Source organism: Pinus tabuliformis, chromosome Q (assembly GCF_031772625.1).
Source record: "Pinus tabuliformis cultivar Carrire ecotype Pingquan chromosome Q, CPIR1, whole genome shotgun sequence".
Classification (NCBI taxonomy): domain Eukaryota; kingdom Viridiplantae; phylum Streptophyta; class Pinopsida; order Pinales; family Pinaceae; genus Pinus; species Pinus tabuliformis.
This window is the reverse complement of record NC_142296.1, coordinates 1137167832-1137182601: the sequence shown is the minus strand read 5'-3', so window position 1 is coordinate 1137182601 and position 14770 is coordinate 1137167832.

Genomic DNA, 14770 nt, shown 5'->3' with positions numbered 1-14770 from the left:
CTATTTCATCCATGGACCATGATAGAAAATCCTCTTCCATCAATTGTACATTAGCCACTCAGCAACTATAGAGTCTTACTTGAAAGCAGAAAGTGTTTTTCATATATTTAACATTATGTATATTATAGAAGTAAAAGATGAGTCTTTTATCATATTGTTCAAGTTCCTTTGGAGACAATGCTTAGTAGTAAGTGGGTATTATGGTAAACATTTTTATTTGCTGGGGCACCCACATTTGCCTAGGATTTTATAACATAAGAAAACCTTTAAATCCCTGCAAAACCTCCCTCGTGAGGATTAGATTGTGTGGATTATGTTGGGTTTTCTTCTCGCAAAGACTATTAATTTGCATAGCACTGTGCAGCTTATGTTGGTTACTCACACAACAATGTTAAATACAGATACGTTGCCTTGGCCTACTCTGTTTTGTCACTGGGCAATCCAACTTTCAGCATTGAGGGACATTTCTGGGCGTTTTCTGTATTGCTTCATCTCCGGTAACAACCTTAATCTCCTTTCCGAGTTTTTTCTTCATTTCTATTTCATCCATGGGCCATGATACAAAATCATCTTCCATCAATTGTACATTAGCCACTGGTCAATGTTCTGATTTGGAGCTCAAAACATAGAACCTATTTGCACAATCGCATTGATTCCTCACAGTGTTCCACTATTCATCATTTATTCCATTGTACATACCGACACTTACTTCGGACTTGCATCAACTGACCATGGCCAGTTTTCCTAATCAGCAGAGATCTAAGCCTTGCATATTACCCTTTGCAATCAACTTCTTAAATTGTTCAATTAAACTGTTATATGTACCCTCGCTGACAACCTGAAGGAGGTCTGAAATTTTTATTCACAATTTGTCTAAATTTATAGTATGCCCCAGCTCTCTAGTAAACAATAGTTGTTGTTCACACATAAGCTGTCCATTTACACAATCAATAGATAACACTATGAATATAATCTAAAGGATATTTAATACAAATCTATGGAATCTGATTTGTAATATCTAGTTCTGTTATCACCTTTTGGTTGTTTGGCAGATATCCCACAAAGTCATCCAATCCAATAGGCAAAGAGACTTGGATTTCCAACAAAACTGAGGCAAAAATCGTTCCCATCAGATAAAATGTACAGACTTGAGAATATCAAGAAGAAAACTGAATTTGATATAGAAATAAAATGTGTTCATTATATCTATACCTTTCTGGGGTAAACCTTGTAAAGTTCTGTGTGACAGGAATATTCCCAGACAAATTGTTCATTCACAGAAAATGTCTTCAAAGTTTTCTGATCGCCCTGCGATTTTAATTGCTGCCGATTTTTCTTTTTGGGATCTTGCTTTTTGATGTCCGGAACTACACTTGATCATGTATGAGGAGTAATGGGTTCCTATTTTCCCAATCCCTCCAGGACGGTATTTTGTCATATCACTGTTTATTTTCTGTGAATGATATTTACTTCACATCATTATCACCGATAACAATGCATAAATCCCAATCTATTAGCGTAGTTGTAGTTGTGGAAAACCCATCCCAGCCGCATTTTAAAGTAGCGAGAAAAACCCCTAATGAGGGCAAGATGGTTAGGCTACAACTATGAGTCTTGAGTTTTGAAAATGGCTATCAAAGCAAACCTTATCTGACTTGACACTGATTTGGGGTTGTTCTGGAACTATTAGTTTGAACTAATGTATAGTCTTTTGACACTGGTTTGGGGTTGTTCTGGAACTATTAGTTTGAACTAATGTATAGTCTTTTGACACTGATCTGGGGTTTCAGAACTATTAGTTTGAACTAATATATAGTCTTTTGGCACTGGTTTGGGGTTGTTCTGGAACTATTAGTTTGAACTAATGTATAGAATCTTTTGACACTGGTTTGGGGTTGTTCCGGAACTAATGTATACAGTGTTTATAGATTTTTGAGGCTATGTCTACCCATATGTTTTGTATATACATCCCTTACCAAACAATTTGAATACATCAATCTTACCATGCCATTCTCTATATGGAGTTTTTGTCTTATTAGATTACCCAGGCTTTTTAGGATTGCCTAAATATGTATCTTTTGATTACATCCCCTACCAAAACCATACGAATACATCCTTTTACTAAACAAAATCTCTTTGAGCACTCTGTTTTGAACTATGCACTCAGGTTATTCAATCAGGCTTTGATGTGCATATATATATATTTCCCATGTAACGAAGTACAACCTTATATTCTACCTATACTCTCAATTACAGAGTATAAGTAGGGTAAAATGTTTTTAAATATGAAGGTCTTACAACAAGGTGGCTGGAAGTTCTTGTAACGGGATCCAATCTTGTTAACTTGGGAAGTAATTTGACTCATAAAATGTATTTATATATTTTACTTTAGAAATCACTATTTAAGTTTGCAAAGTTATACATATTCTATTTTTAGTGTGCAGAGTCATGCATATTCTATCTGTAAATTTGAACTCTAAATTTGAATTGATAACTTTTGAATGATGCAACATATTTTTCTAACCATCAAATTCTATTAAAAGATGATATTAAAGTACTTGTTCTCGGATCATCCTGCATGTAGTTTAATCTCTGTTTTGTTATTGCTTTTTAGGATTGCCTAAATATGTATCTTTTGATTACATCCCCTACCAAAACCATACGAATACATCCTTTTACTAAACAAAATCTCTTTGAGGACTCTGTTTTGAACTATGCTCTCAGGTTATTCAATCAGGCTTTGATGTGCATATATATATATATATATATATATATATATATATATATATATATATATATATATATATCTATATATATTTCCCATGTAACGAGGTACAACCTTATATTCCAGCTATACTCTCAATTACAAAGTATAAGTAGGGTAAAATGTTTTTAAATATGAAGGTCTTACAACAAGGTGGCTGGAAGTTCTTGTAACGAGATCCAATCTTGTTAATAATTTGACTCATAAAATGTATTTATATATTTTACTTCTGAAATCACTATTTAAGTTTGCAAAGTTATACATATTCTATTTTTAGTGTGCAAAGTCATGCATATTCTATCTGTAAATTTGAATTCTAAATTTGAATTGATAACTTTTGAATGATGCAACATATTTTTTTAACCATCAAATTATATTAAAAGATGATATTAAACTACTTGTTCTCGGATCATCTTGCATGTAGTTTAATCTCTGTTTTGTTATTGAATTTCTCCCTACCTTTATCTGACAATATCCATTTTTTACTATATATGAAGCAGGTGCAAACTAATTTGTAGTTTCTGTTCAACTTTCAGCGTTGAAGGACATTTCTGGACGTTCTCTGTATTGCTTCAACTCTGGTAACAAACTTAATCTCCTTTCCGAGTTTTTGCTTCATTTCTATTTCATCCATGGACCATGATAGAAAATCCTCTTCCATCAATTGTACATTAGCCACTCAGCAACTATAGAGTCTTACTTGAAAGCAGAAAGTGTTTTTCATATATTTAACATTATGTATATTATAGAAGCAAAAGATGAGTCTTTTATCATATTGTTCAAGTCCCTTTGGAGACAATGCTTAATAGTAAGTGGGTATTATGGTAAACATTTTTATTTGCTGGGGCACCCACATTTTCCTAGGATTTTATAACATAAGAAAACCTTTAAATCCCTGCAAAACCTTCCTCGTGAGGATTAGATTGCGTGGATTATGTTGGGTTTTCTTCTCGCAAAGACTATTAATTTGCATAGCACTGTGCAGCTTATGTTGGTTACTCACACAACAATGTTAAATACAGATACTTTGCCTTGGCCTACTCTGTTTTGTTACTGGGCAATCCAACTTTCAGCATTCAGGGAAATTTCTGGGTGTTTTCTGTATTGCTTCATCTCCGGTAACAACCTTAATCTCCTTTCTGAGTTTTTGCTTCATCTATATTTCATCCATGGGCCATGATACAAAATCCTCTTCCGTCAATTGTACATTAGCCACTGGTCAATGTTCTGATTTGGAGCTCAAAACATAGAACCTATTTGCACAATCGCATTGATTCCTCACAGTGTTCCACTATTCATCATTTATTCCATTGTACATACCGACACTTACTTCGGACTTGCATCAACTGAGCATGGCCAGTTTTCCTAATCAGCAGAGATCTAAGCCTTGCATATTACCTTTTGCAATCGACTTCTTAAACTGTTCAATTAAACTGTTATATGTACCTTCGCTGACAACTTGAACGAGGTCTGAAATTTTATTCACAATCTGTCTAAATTTATAGTATGCCCCAGCTCTCTAGTAAACAATAGTTGTTGTTCACATAGAAGCTGTCCATTTACACAATCAATAGATAACACTATGAATATAATCTAAAGGATATTTAATACAAATCTATGGAATCTAATTTGTAATATCTAGTTCTGTTATCACCTTTTGGTTGTCTGGCAGATATCCCACAAAGTCATCCAATCCAATAGCCACATAGACCAGGATTTCCAACAAAACTGAGGCAAAAATCGTTCCCATCAAATAAAATGTACAGACTTGAGAATATCAAGAAGAAAACTGAATTTGATCTAGAAATAAAATTTGTTCATTATATCTATACCTTTCTGGGGTAAACCTTGTAAAGTTCTGTGTGACAAGAATATTCCCAGACAAATTGTTCATTCACAGAAAATGTCTTCAAAGTTTTCTGATCGCCCCGCGATTTTAATTGCTGCCGATTTTTCTTTTTGGGATCTTGCTTTTTGATGTCCGGAACTACACTTGATCATGTATGAGGAGTAATGGGTTCCTGTTTTCTCAAGCCCTCCAGGATGGTATTTTGTCATATCACTGTTTATTTTCTGTGAATGATATTTACTTCACATCATTATCACCGATAACAATGCATAAATCCCAATCTATTAGCGTAGTTGTAGTTGTGGAAAACCCATCCCAACCGCATTTTAAAGTAGCGAGAAAAACCCCTAATGAGGGCAAGATGGTTAGGCTACAGCTATGAGTCTTGAGTTTTGAAATGGCTATCAAAGCAAACCTTATCTGAATTGACACTGATTTGAGGTTGTTCTGGAACTATTAGTTTGAACTAATGTGTAGTCTTTTGACACTGGTTTGGGGTTGTTCTGGAACTATTAGTTTGAACTAATGTATAGTCTTTTGACACTAGTCTGGGGTTCCAAAACTATTAGTTTGAACTAATATATAGTCTTTTGGCACTGGTTTGGGGTTGTTCTGGAACTATTAGTTTGAACTAATGTATAGAATCTTTTGACACTGGTTTGGGGTTGTTCTGGAACTAATGTATACAGTCTTTATAGATTTTTGAGGCTATGTCTACCCATATGTTTTTTTTATACATCCCTTACCAAACAATTTGAATACATCAATCTTACCATGCCATTCTCCCTGTGGAGTTTTTGTCTTATTAGATTACCCAGGCTTTTTAGGATTGCCTAAATATGTATCTTTTGATCACAACCCCTACCAAAACCATACGAATACATCCTTTTACTAAACAAAATCTCTTTGAGCACTCTGTTTTGAACTATGCTCTCAGGTTATTCAATCAGGCTTTGATGTGCATATATATATATTTCCCATGTAACGTAGTACAACCTTATATTCTAGCTATACTCTCAATTACAGAGTATAAGTAGGGTAAAATGTTTTTAAATATGAAGGTCTTACAACAAGGTGGCTGGAAGTTGTTGTAACGAGATCCAATCTTGTTCACTTGGGAAGTAATTTGACTCATAAAATGTATTTATATATTTTACTTCTGAAATCACTATTTAAGTTTGCAAAGTTATACATATTCTATTTTTAGTGTGCAAAGTCATGCATATTCTACCTGTAAATTTGAATTGATAACTTTTGAATGATGCAACATATTTTTTTAACCATCAAATTATATTAAAAGATGATATTAAACTACTTGTTCTCGGATCATCTTGCATGTAGTTTAATCTCTGTTTTCTTATTGAATTTCTCCCTACCTTTATCTGACAATATCCATTTTTTACTATATGTGAAGCAGTTGCAAACTAATTTGTAGTTTCTGTTCAACTTTCAGCGTTGAAGGACATTTCTGGACGTTCTCTGTATTTCTTCAACTCCGGTAACAACCTTAATCTCCTTTCCGAGTTTTTGCTTCATTTCTATTTCATCCATGGACCATGATAGAAAATCCTCTTCCATCAATTGTACATTAGCCACTCAGCAACTATAGAGTCTTACTTGAAAGCAGAAAATGTTTTTCATATATTTAACATTATGTATATTATAGAAGTAAAAGATGAGTCTTTTATCATATTGTTCAAGTTCCTTTGGAGACAATGCTTAATAGTAAGTGGGTATTATGGTAAACATTTTTATTTGCTGGGGCACCCACATTTCCTAGGATTTTATAACATAAGAAAACATTTAAATCCCTGCAAAACCTTCCTCGTGAGGATTAGATTGTGTGGATTATGTTGGGTTTTCTTCTCGCAAAGAGTATTAATTTGCATAGCACTGTGCAGCTTATGTTGGTTACTCACACAACAATGTTAAATACAGATACTTTGCCTTGGCCTACTCTGTTTTGTCACTGGGCAATCCAACTTTCAGCATTGAGGGACATTTCTGGGCGTTTTCTGTATTGCTTCATCTCCGGTAACAACCTTAATCTCCTTTCCGAGTTTTTGCTTCATTTCTATTTCATCCATGGGCCATGATACAAAATCCTCTTCCATCAATTGTACATTAGCCACTGAGCAACTAAAGAGTCTTATAAATTTCATTCAAAATTATTTTCCGATTGAAATGATTCAGTTAAATATATGCTTTCTTGATAATTTAAACTTTATTCCTTTGTGTTAAACTAATGCAAAGTGGTGCCATCGTGGCTGTCTTGTTTTTAGTGAACAGACTCTAGAAAATCTTAGATACAAACTTCAATACCTTTGCTTATGTCTGTCTGAATTCTGGACTAGTCATATCCCTGTATTGATATTATATTCCACTTGGCATTTTTTTTGTCATCCACACATTAAGAAAGCGGAAAACAAATACATGCATGTACATTTACATTTAGAATTCATGCCGAAATTGATTTAGGACTTTGCGTGTGCTCTCTGCTCTATGTTAAAACAGTTTCGCTTCTCTTTCCTTAGTAGCTAGGATTTTCACTACAAAAAAGAAAGTAAATGATTGTTTATCATCTTAGATTGCATATTTAGGAATTGTATATGTACATCACGCGATCAACCTTAAAGGCAAACTTCTTAAGAAAGATCAACTGTAAAATACATTTCAATAAACATAAAAATGCTTTGGAACCTAACGCACACCATTTAGAAGTCTAGGCTAGAGACGTGTTCCGGCATCATAAAGCCTGGTAACTATCACTTTCATCGTAGGTTAGGTGATTCCTCCTCTTTGAAATGACAAGTGCCAGTACGGACTTGTGCTCCCACGTACCGTCGAGTATATATTGGGAGACCACAGTAGGCTATATCCTTTATCCTTAGGAAGCCGTGTCTGCCGCCCTATCGATCGCAATGCATTGAACACAGCATTCGGGAAGATTGACTGCCGTACCATAAAAAGTATTCTACAGTTTTGCGATTGGTTTGGTAATCCCCCTGTCTAGATATCCAGAGTAGTCACTTTCGTTCCTTTTCGGACTCCTTAAAAGAAAAGGACCATCTGAGCACTTGTCACTTCAGGCTCATTAAAAATCAAAGGCGACTAGAGTCATCTTTAGCTTTTTCTCGACTCTTAAAAATTGAAAAAGCAAATTGTGTCAAAGTGTCATAAAATTTATTTAAATCGGAATAACCTCACTGTTCCCTCGTTGGTCTTAAGGTAGGAAAATGGAGTCCACCAATCAAGGATTTCCCCTTGGAAGAATCCTGCTCCCTTTTCCTCTAGGGGAGATGTTGGTGCACCTCATATGGCTACATTGACCCTTCCAGGGCTTGCAATTGGCCTACCAATATGCTTTTTGTCGACCTCTGCCATTCAAAACACCATGATTCTTGAACAATCAACTCAGCAACTAGATAATACTAGAGTTTCCCAAATCGAAGGCGACTAGAATCATCTTTAGCTTTTTCTCGGCTCTTAAAAATTGAAAAAGCAAGTTGTGTCAAAGTGTCATACAATTTATTCAAATCGGAATAACATCATTGCTCCCTCGTTCGTCTCAGTTTGACAAAATGGAGTCCACCAATCAAGGATTTCCCCTTGGGGGAATCCTACTCCCTTTTCCTCTAGGGGAGATGTTGGTGTAGCTCATATGGCTACATTGTCCCTTCCAGGGCTTGCACTTCGCCTGCTGATATGGCTTTTCTCGACCTCTGTCGTTCAAAACACCATGATTCTTGGGCAATCAAATCAGCAACCAGATGATACTAGACTTACCCCCAAACCTTCTATTTCGTTTGTTTCTCCCTCTCCTTCCTCTGTGCTTCGTGGAAGTATGCTTAAAAAAAAATGAACGTATAAAAGTTGTTGTAATAAATATCTTTCTTCATTATGTTTACAAGCTTAGATGCCCACTCATTTAGAAAAAAATTGAACATGCTTCTTTCAACATTTTTGCGTTTTGTTTTGTACCAGAAAATGACATCAAACCTCACTGAAAATGCAATTTCCTCAATGTTATCTGGATCAACTCATATTCAACCATACCTACAAATTGCTGAACTTGAGCCAATACAATCAATGGAAAATTCAACTCCACAATATCGTACTGCAATTTCAGACGGAACATGTTAGGATATTCCGACACATAGGATATAGTTAAGTTCAACTTGGTCTAGTATAGAGTTAGGTTAGAGTTAGGTAAAGTGTGTTTCTTTACCGTTGTACATTTTGTAACTTACAATCCGACGGTCACGATATGTAGTGATCCGACGGTTCACTCTCACCTCGGTATTACCGACACTTGATCCGTGGCTTGACACCCGATTGGTCCATGAGTTCTATTTAAAGCGCATGGAGGGTCATTGTTCGTGTAATCCGTGCATGAGAGAAGCTTATGTAAATTTTCATTCTTTGATTAATAAATTGCCTGTAGTACCCACGTTGGGACAGGCCGTGGATTTTCCCTCCTTGCACTCTGAGGGTTTTAACCACGTCAAAAATACTGGTGTATTGATTTGAGATCTGGTTGTGAGCGGTGTCCTTTTGGTATTCTTTCTGTGGAACTTACCCTGTAAATTCCTACATGGTATCAGAGCTATTTGAGGGCCGCGTCCGTTGGTGATCCAAATCTGAAGCCGGTAGAACTGCATGCGGCTGTCGTTTCCTAGATCTGCTGTTTCTGACTGCTTTCGGGCCGAGAGGACTGCTCTGTTGCGTTCGGAGCATCTGTTCCAGTGAGGAACCCCTTTCGTTTCACGCGAAAAGGTTTCCGGTAGCCCTAGCTGCGTCATTTTTCAGATCGGGAGGTATACAGTTTTTTTTTGCAGTTTACTGTTATTTTCTCTCTGCTTATTTCGGTCTCAGTTTATTTAGCCTTTTTTTTAACCGGATCTATACCTTTCATTTCTGCGTATGCTCTTTGCCCTGCGACTCTGTGCGATCTGGGCAAATCAGAAACAGAAAGGAAGGATTTTTCTCATGCGTATGCTCTTTTCCCTGCACCTTAGTGTGATCTCGGAAAATCAGAAACATTGAGAAAAATATTTAGTTTTTCGGCTAAAGCTAACTTTGAGTTTTTTTTTTTTTTAATTTCTAGTTTTTTGGCTAAAGCTAACTTCGAGCCGCAAGGTTCGTTTTTCTTTGCATATTCGTGTTGGGTTTTGTGTTTTGTAGGGAAAAAGAGCTTTCTCAAGGCAAGCACGCAAACCAAGGCCCCCCCCCCCCTCTCTCTCTCTCTCTCTCTCTCAAATTTTTTGTATAGATCAATTGGTTCAAAGCTATTTTAAGAGAGTAGAGGTCTTGGGTTCAAGTCTCCATTTTGTGGGGGCGGATTTTTTTCATTCCCGCACATTCGCGCACTTTGCCGGCAACGTCAACAATTTTTTTTCAAAAAGCCATAACTTCTTCATCCGGAAGCCTTTTTCAGAGCCGTTTTTTTTAAAACCGCCTATTTTTTCGAGATCTATCCATTGGAACACTTACTTTCAGCATCTTCAGCTTCAGTTTTTTTAAAAATGGAAAGTCCATGCCAAGTCATTCTTGACAGCACTAACTACTTCCAATGGGTAGCCTACATGGAAGATTTACTTAGAAGTAAAGGTCTCTTCAGAATAGCCACAGACCAAGAGAAGAAACCAAAAGATGAAGACAAGGTGGCAAAATGGGAAAATAGACAAGATCAAGCACGTGGTTTGATAGGGATGTCTATTTCTCCTGATCTTAGATTCCACATTGCAGAACTTGAGACTCCTCATGAAGCATTAGAAAAACTTGCTAAAGTTTTTGGGATTAAAAATGAAATTAGAGCCCATCAACTTGAAAATGAGCTTTACTTTGGATCCTAATAATTTTTCTTGCATTGAAGATTTCTTGTCCAAATTCAAGACCCTTAGATATCTCTTGGAAGGTGTTAAAGTTAAGAAAGAAGATGGTAACCTTATTTATTCCATCCTTACTAAGTTGGGACCAGCCTACTCTGTATTTGTTTCCACTTTCCATTCTACAAGGGAAGCTTTCATTTGTCAAGGACAAGACTACAAGGCCCCTTCCTTTGACTCCTTTTGTGATTCCTTAATAAGAGAACAAGAAAAACTCTTACACCTTGGTCTTCTTAATCTTGGAAACTCTTCCACGAAAGCGTTAGCCGCCCAGCAGCAACCAAATTCAAAGAATCCTAAGAAGTCATATCCTCAAAAGAATGGTCCTAAACCATCTCAGCCTCAAAATGAAAGATCATTTCAGCAAAATGATAAGACCAATAAAAACAAATGGAAGAAGACTGATAGACATTGTAACTTTTGTAATCGAGATGGCCACTTAGAATCTAAATGCTTTAAGAAGATGGAAGCCTTGGAAGCCGCAATGAAGAAACATAACATCCATGTGGAGCCTACTTCAACTTCAACTTCCGGAATGGCACTTTCTGCATGTCATTGTCAATCATCTCAGTCTGGTTATGCATTAAATGTATCTTCTTCTTCTTCTCATTCTCATGAGTGGCTCATTGATTCTGGAGCCTCTTGTCACATGGCCAAAAACCAAGCCATGTTTTCTTCTTTAAATGATTGTAACACCAAAAATATATATATTGGTGATGATAGATCTCTTAATGTTGTAGGGACTGGAACTGTTCATCTAGACAATGGTCAGTTTAATGATGTATTATGTGTTCCAACCTTATCCTGCAACCTTCTATCTGTCTATCAGATAACTCATTCAGGTGAAGGTAAAATTGTTGAATTTTCACCTCATGATGTTGTAATCAAGGATCTAAAAGATCCTAAACAGATTCTAGCTACTGGTCTTGCTGATGATTCCAAAAGGTTGTATAAGTTTCACAACTTTGGGTCATCCAATCTTCCCTCAGTATTTGTTGCTCATAATGATGAAGTGAGCAAACTTTGGCATGAGCGATTTGGTCACTTAAACTATCGCTCCCTTCAGCATCTATGTAAAGAAAATATGGTGACAGGTCTTCCTATGGTATCTTGCAGAGATGGTGTTTGTTCCGGATGTGTACTCGGAAAACATCATCGGGACAGTTTTGACAAACGTGCCTCTTGGCACGCCTCAGCCCCTTTACAGCTTGTGCACAGTGATTTATGTGGTCCTCTTCCTGTTGCTTCATTCTCTGGCTGCAAGTACTTCTTAACTTTCATTGATGATTTCTCCAGACGCACTTGGGTATACTTCTTAAAACTCAAGAGCGAAGTATTTAACACTTTTTTGGCCTTCAAAGCCTTTGTTGAAAAACAATCTGGACATCAAATTCTTAAGCTAAGAACTGATAATGGTGGAGAATATGTTAAAAACACATTCATCAACTTTTGCACCGAAAATGGAATTCAAATGCAACATACTGTTCCATACACTCCACAACAAAATGGTGTAGCTGAAAGGAAAAATCGCACCTTAAAGGAAATGGCTAATTGTATGCTGCAATCTAAAGGACTCAGTCTTAGTTTTTGGGCCGAAGCAATTAATTGTGCAAATTATATAATCAATCGCACTCCTACTAAGGTTCTAGAGAATATCACTCCAGAAGAAGCTTGGAGTTCCATTAAACCAGATGTAAGTCACTTTCGTGTGTTTGGAAGTGAAGCATGGGCCCATATTCCAGATGAAAAGCATAAAGCTTTAGAACCTAAGAGTGAGAAATGTACTTTTGTTGGATATTCTGAAGATGTAAAAGGTTATAGACTTATTCCATTTAAGTCCAAAAATGTTATCATTAGAAGAGATGTAAAATTTGATGAAAATAAATCGGCCTGCGAGCCTAGTCCGGCGGATGTGCCACCTCTTCCTATCTCTTCTACTTTTGAAAACATTTCTTCTTCAGATGATGAAAGCGAGGATGATAATCCTCCCCCACCTTCTCAGGATCCTCAACTTCCAAGATGGGTCCGTGCTACTCGGGATGCAGCAGGTGATCTTGCCGGTGATCCTACAGATCAGCGACGTACACGTTCTCAGTTTGAAAGAGCCTCTTCTTTACTGGCTCAAGCTCCAGTAAATCATGATCCTGACACTTTTGCAGAAGCTTCAGGCCATCCACATTGGGAAGCAGCTATGAATGAAGAATATCATTCATTGATGACAAATGATACATGGGATCTTGTTCCTCTACCAAAGGGACGCAAACTTGTTAGATGTAAATGGGTTTACAGAACCAAGTATGGACCAGATGGGAAAGTTGATAAACATAAAGCTCGTCTCGTTGCTAAGGGCTTTTCACAGGTTGAAGGCATTGACTACACTGAAACCTTCTCCCCTGTTGCCAAAATGAACTCTATCCGCCTTGTTCTTTCCCTTGCTGCCTCTTTAAAATGGGAAGTCCATCAGATGGATGTTAAATCTGCCTTCTTGCATGGGGACTTGCAGGAAGAAATCTATATGGAACAACCCATTGGCTTCATACAAACAGACTCCAGCCTTGTTTGTCGACTTAAGAAATCCCTTTATGGCCTCAAGCAAGCTCCTCGGGCTTGGTATGCCAAAATGGATAGCTTTCTTTTAGAATCTGGCTTTTCTAGGTGTCATTCTGACAATACTGTCTACACCAAGAAAGTGGGCAACTCTCTTATCATCCTTGTTCTTTATGTTGATGATCTTATTCTTACTGGTAGTGATCCCAACCTTATAAACCATGTGAAGTCCAGCCTTAAAAAGAAATTTGAAATGACAGACTTAGGACACTTACACTATTTTCTCGGTCTTCAAGTCTTGCAATCCCAAGAGGGTATTTTCCTTTCCCAGTCCAAGTATGCTTGTGATATTCTTCGTCATTTTCACATGGAAGACTGTAAGCCAGCCCCTTCTCCCTTTCAGTCTGGAGTCAAACTTTCAGTCTCTTGTACTTCTCCTGAAGTTGATGCTACCTTATACCGTCAACTTGTCGGAAAACTCTTGTATTTAACCCATACTCGTCCTGATCTTTCCTTTGTTGTTGGCCTTGTTGCTCGTTTTATGCAAAACCCCCGTGAAAGTCATTGGAAAGCAGCTAAAAGAATACTTCGTTATGTTCGAGGTACAGTACAGTTTGGGATTCATTACAGTGCCAAAGCAGCTCCTCTGTTAGTTGGTTTCACTGATTCTGATTGGGCTGGTGACCCTGATGATCGGAAGTCTACTGCCGGTTATGTCTTCACTCTTGGTTCAGGACCTATTACATGGGCTTGTAAGAAACAGGCTGCCATTTCTCTTTCGTCAGCAGAAGCAGAGTATCGTGGTGCCGTGGAAGCTAGTAAGGAAGCCTTGTGGCTTCGTCAGATCCTATCAGAGTTTGGCTTTGAGCAGCAGCATCCAACCACACTTTGGTGTGATAATCAAAGTGCCATTCAGCTATGCAAAGATCCAGTCCAGCATCAGCGCAGCAAACACATTGAACTACACATGCACTTCATCAGAAAGCTCATTCATGACCATGTTCTTGAAGTGCAATATTGTCCAACAGATGATCAGGTTGCAGACATCTTCACAAAGGCTCTCACAGAGGCGAAGTTCACTAAACTTCGATATATGCTTGGAGTTCAGGAAGTTGTCACTAAGGGGGGATAGGCTCTAGTGCCTCCTTCCTTCTCCTATTGTGTCATATTTGTAAATCCTTCAATCCTATCCCAAGTTGTTCTTAAGGGGGGATGTTAGGATATTCCGACACATAGGATATAGTTAAGTTCAACTTGGTCTAGTATAGAGTTAGGTTAGAGTTAGGTAAAGTGTGTTTCTTTACCGTTGTACATTTTGTAACTTACAATCCGACGGTCACGATATGTAGTGATCCGACGGTTCACTCTCACCTCGGTATTACCGACACTTGATCCGTGGCTTGACACCCGATTGGTCCATGAGTTCTATTTAAAGCGCATGGAGGGTCATTGTTCGGGTAATCCGTGCATGAGAGAAGCTTATGTAAATTTTCATTCTTTGATTAATAAATTGCCTGTAGTACCCACGTTGGGACAGGCCGTGGACTGTTTCCCTCCTTGCACTCTGAGGGTTTTAACCACGTCAAAAATACTGGTGTATTGATTTGAGATCTGGTTGTGAGCGGTGTCCTTTTGGTATTCTTTCTGTGGAACTTACCCTGTAAATTCCTACAAAACACATAAGAAACACATCATGCTTCCAAAAGATTTCAATGATCTTGT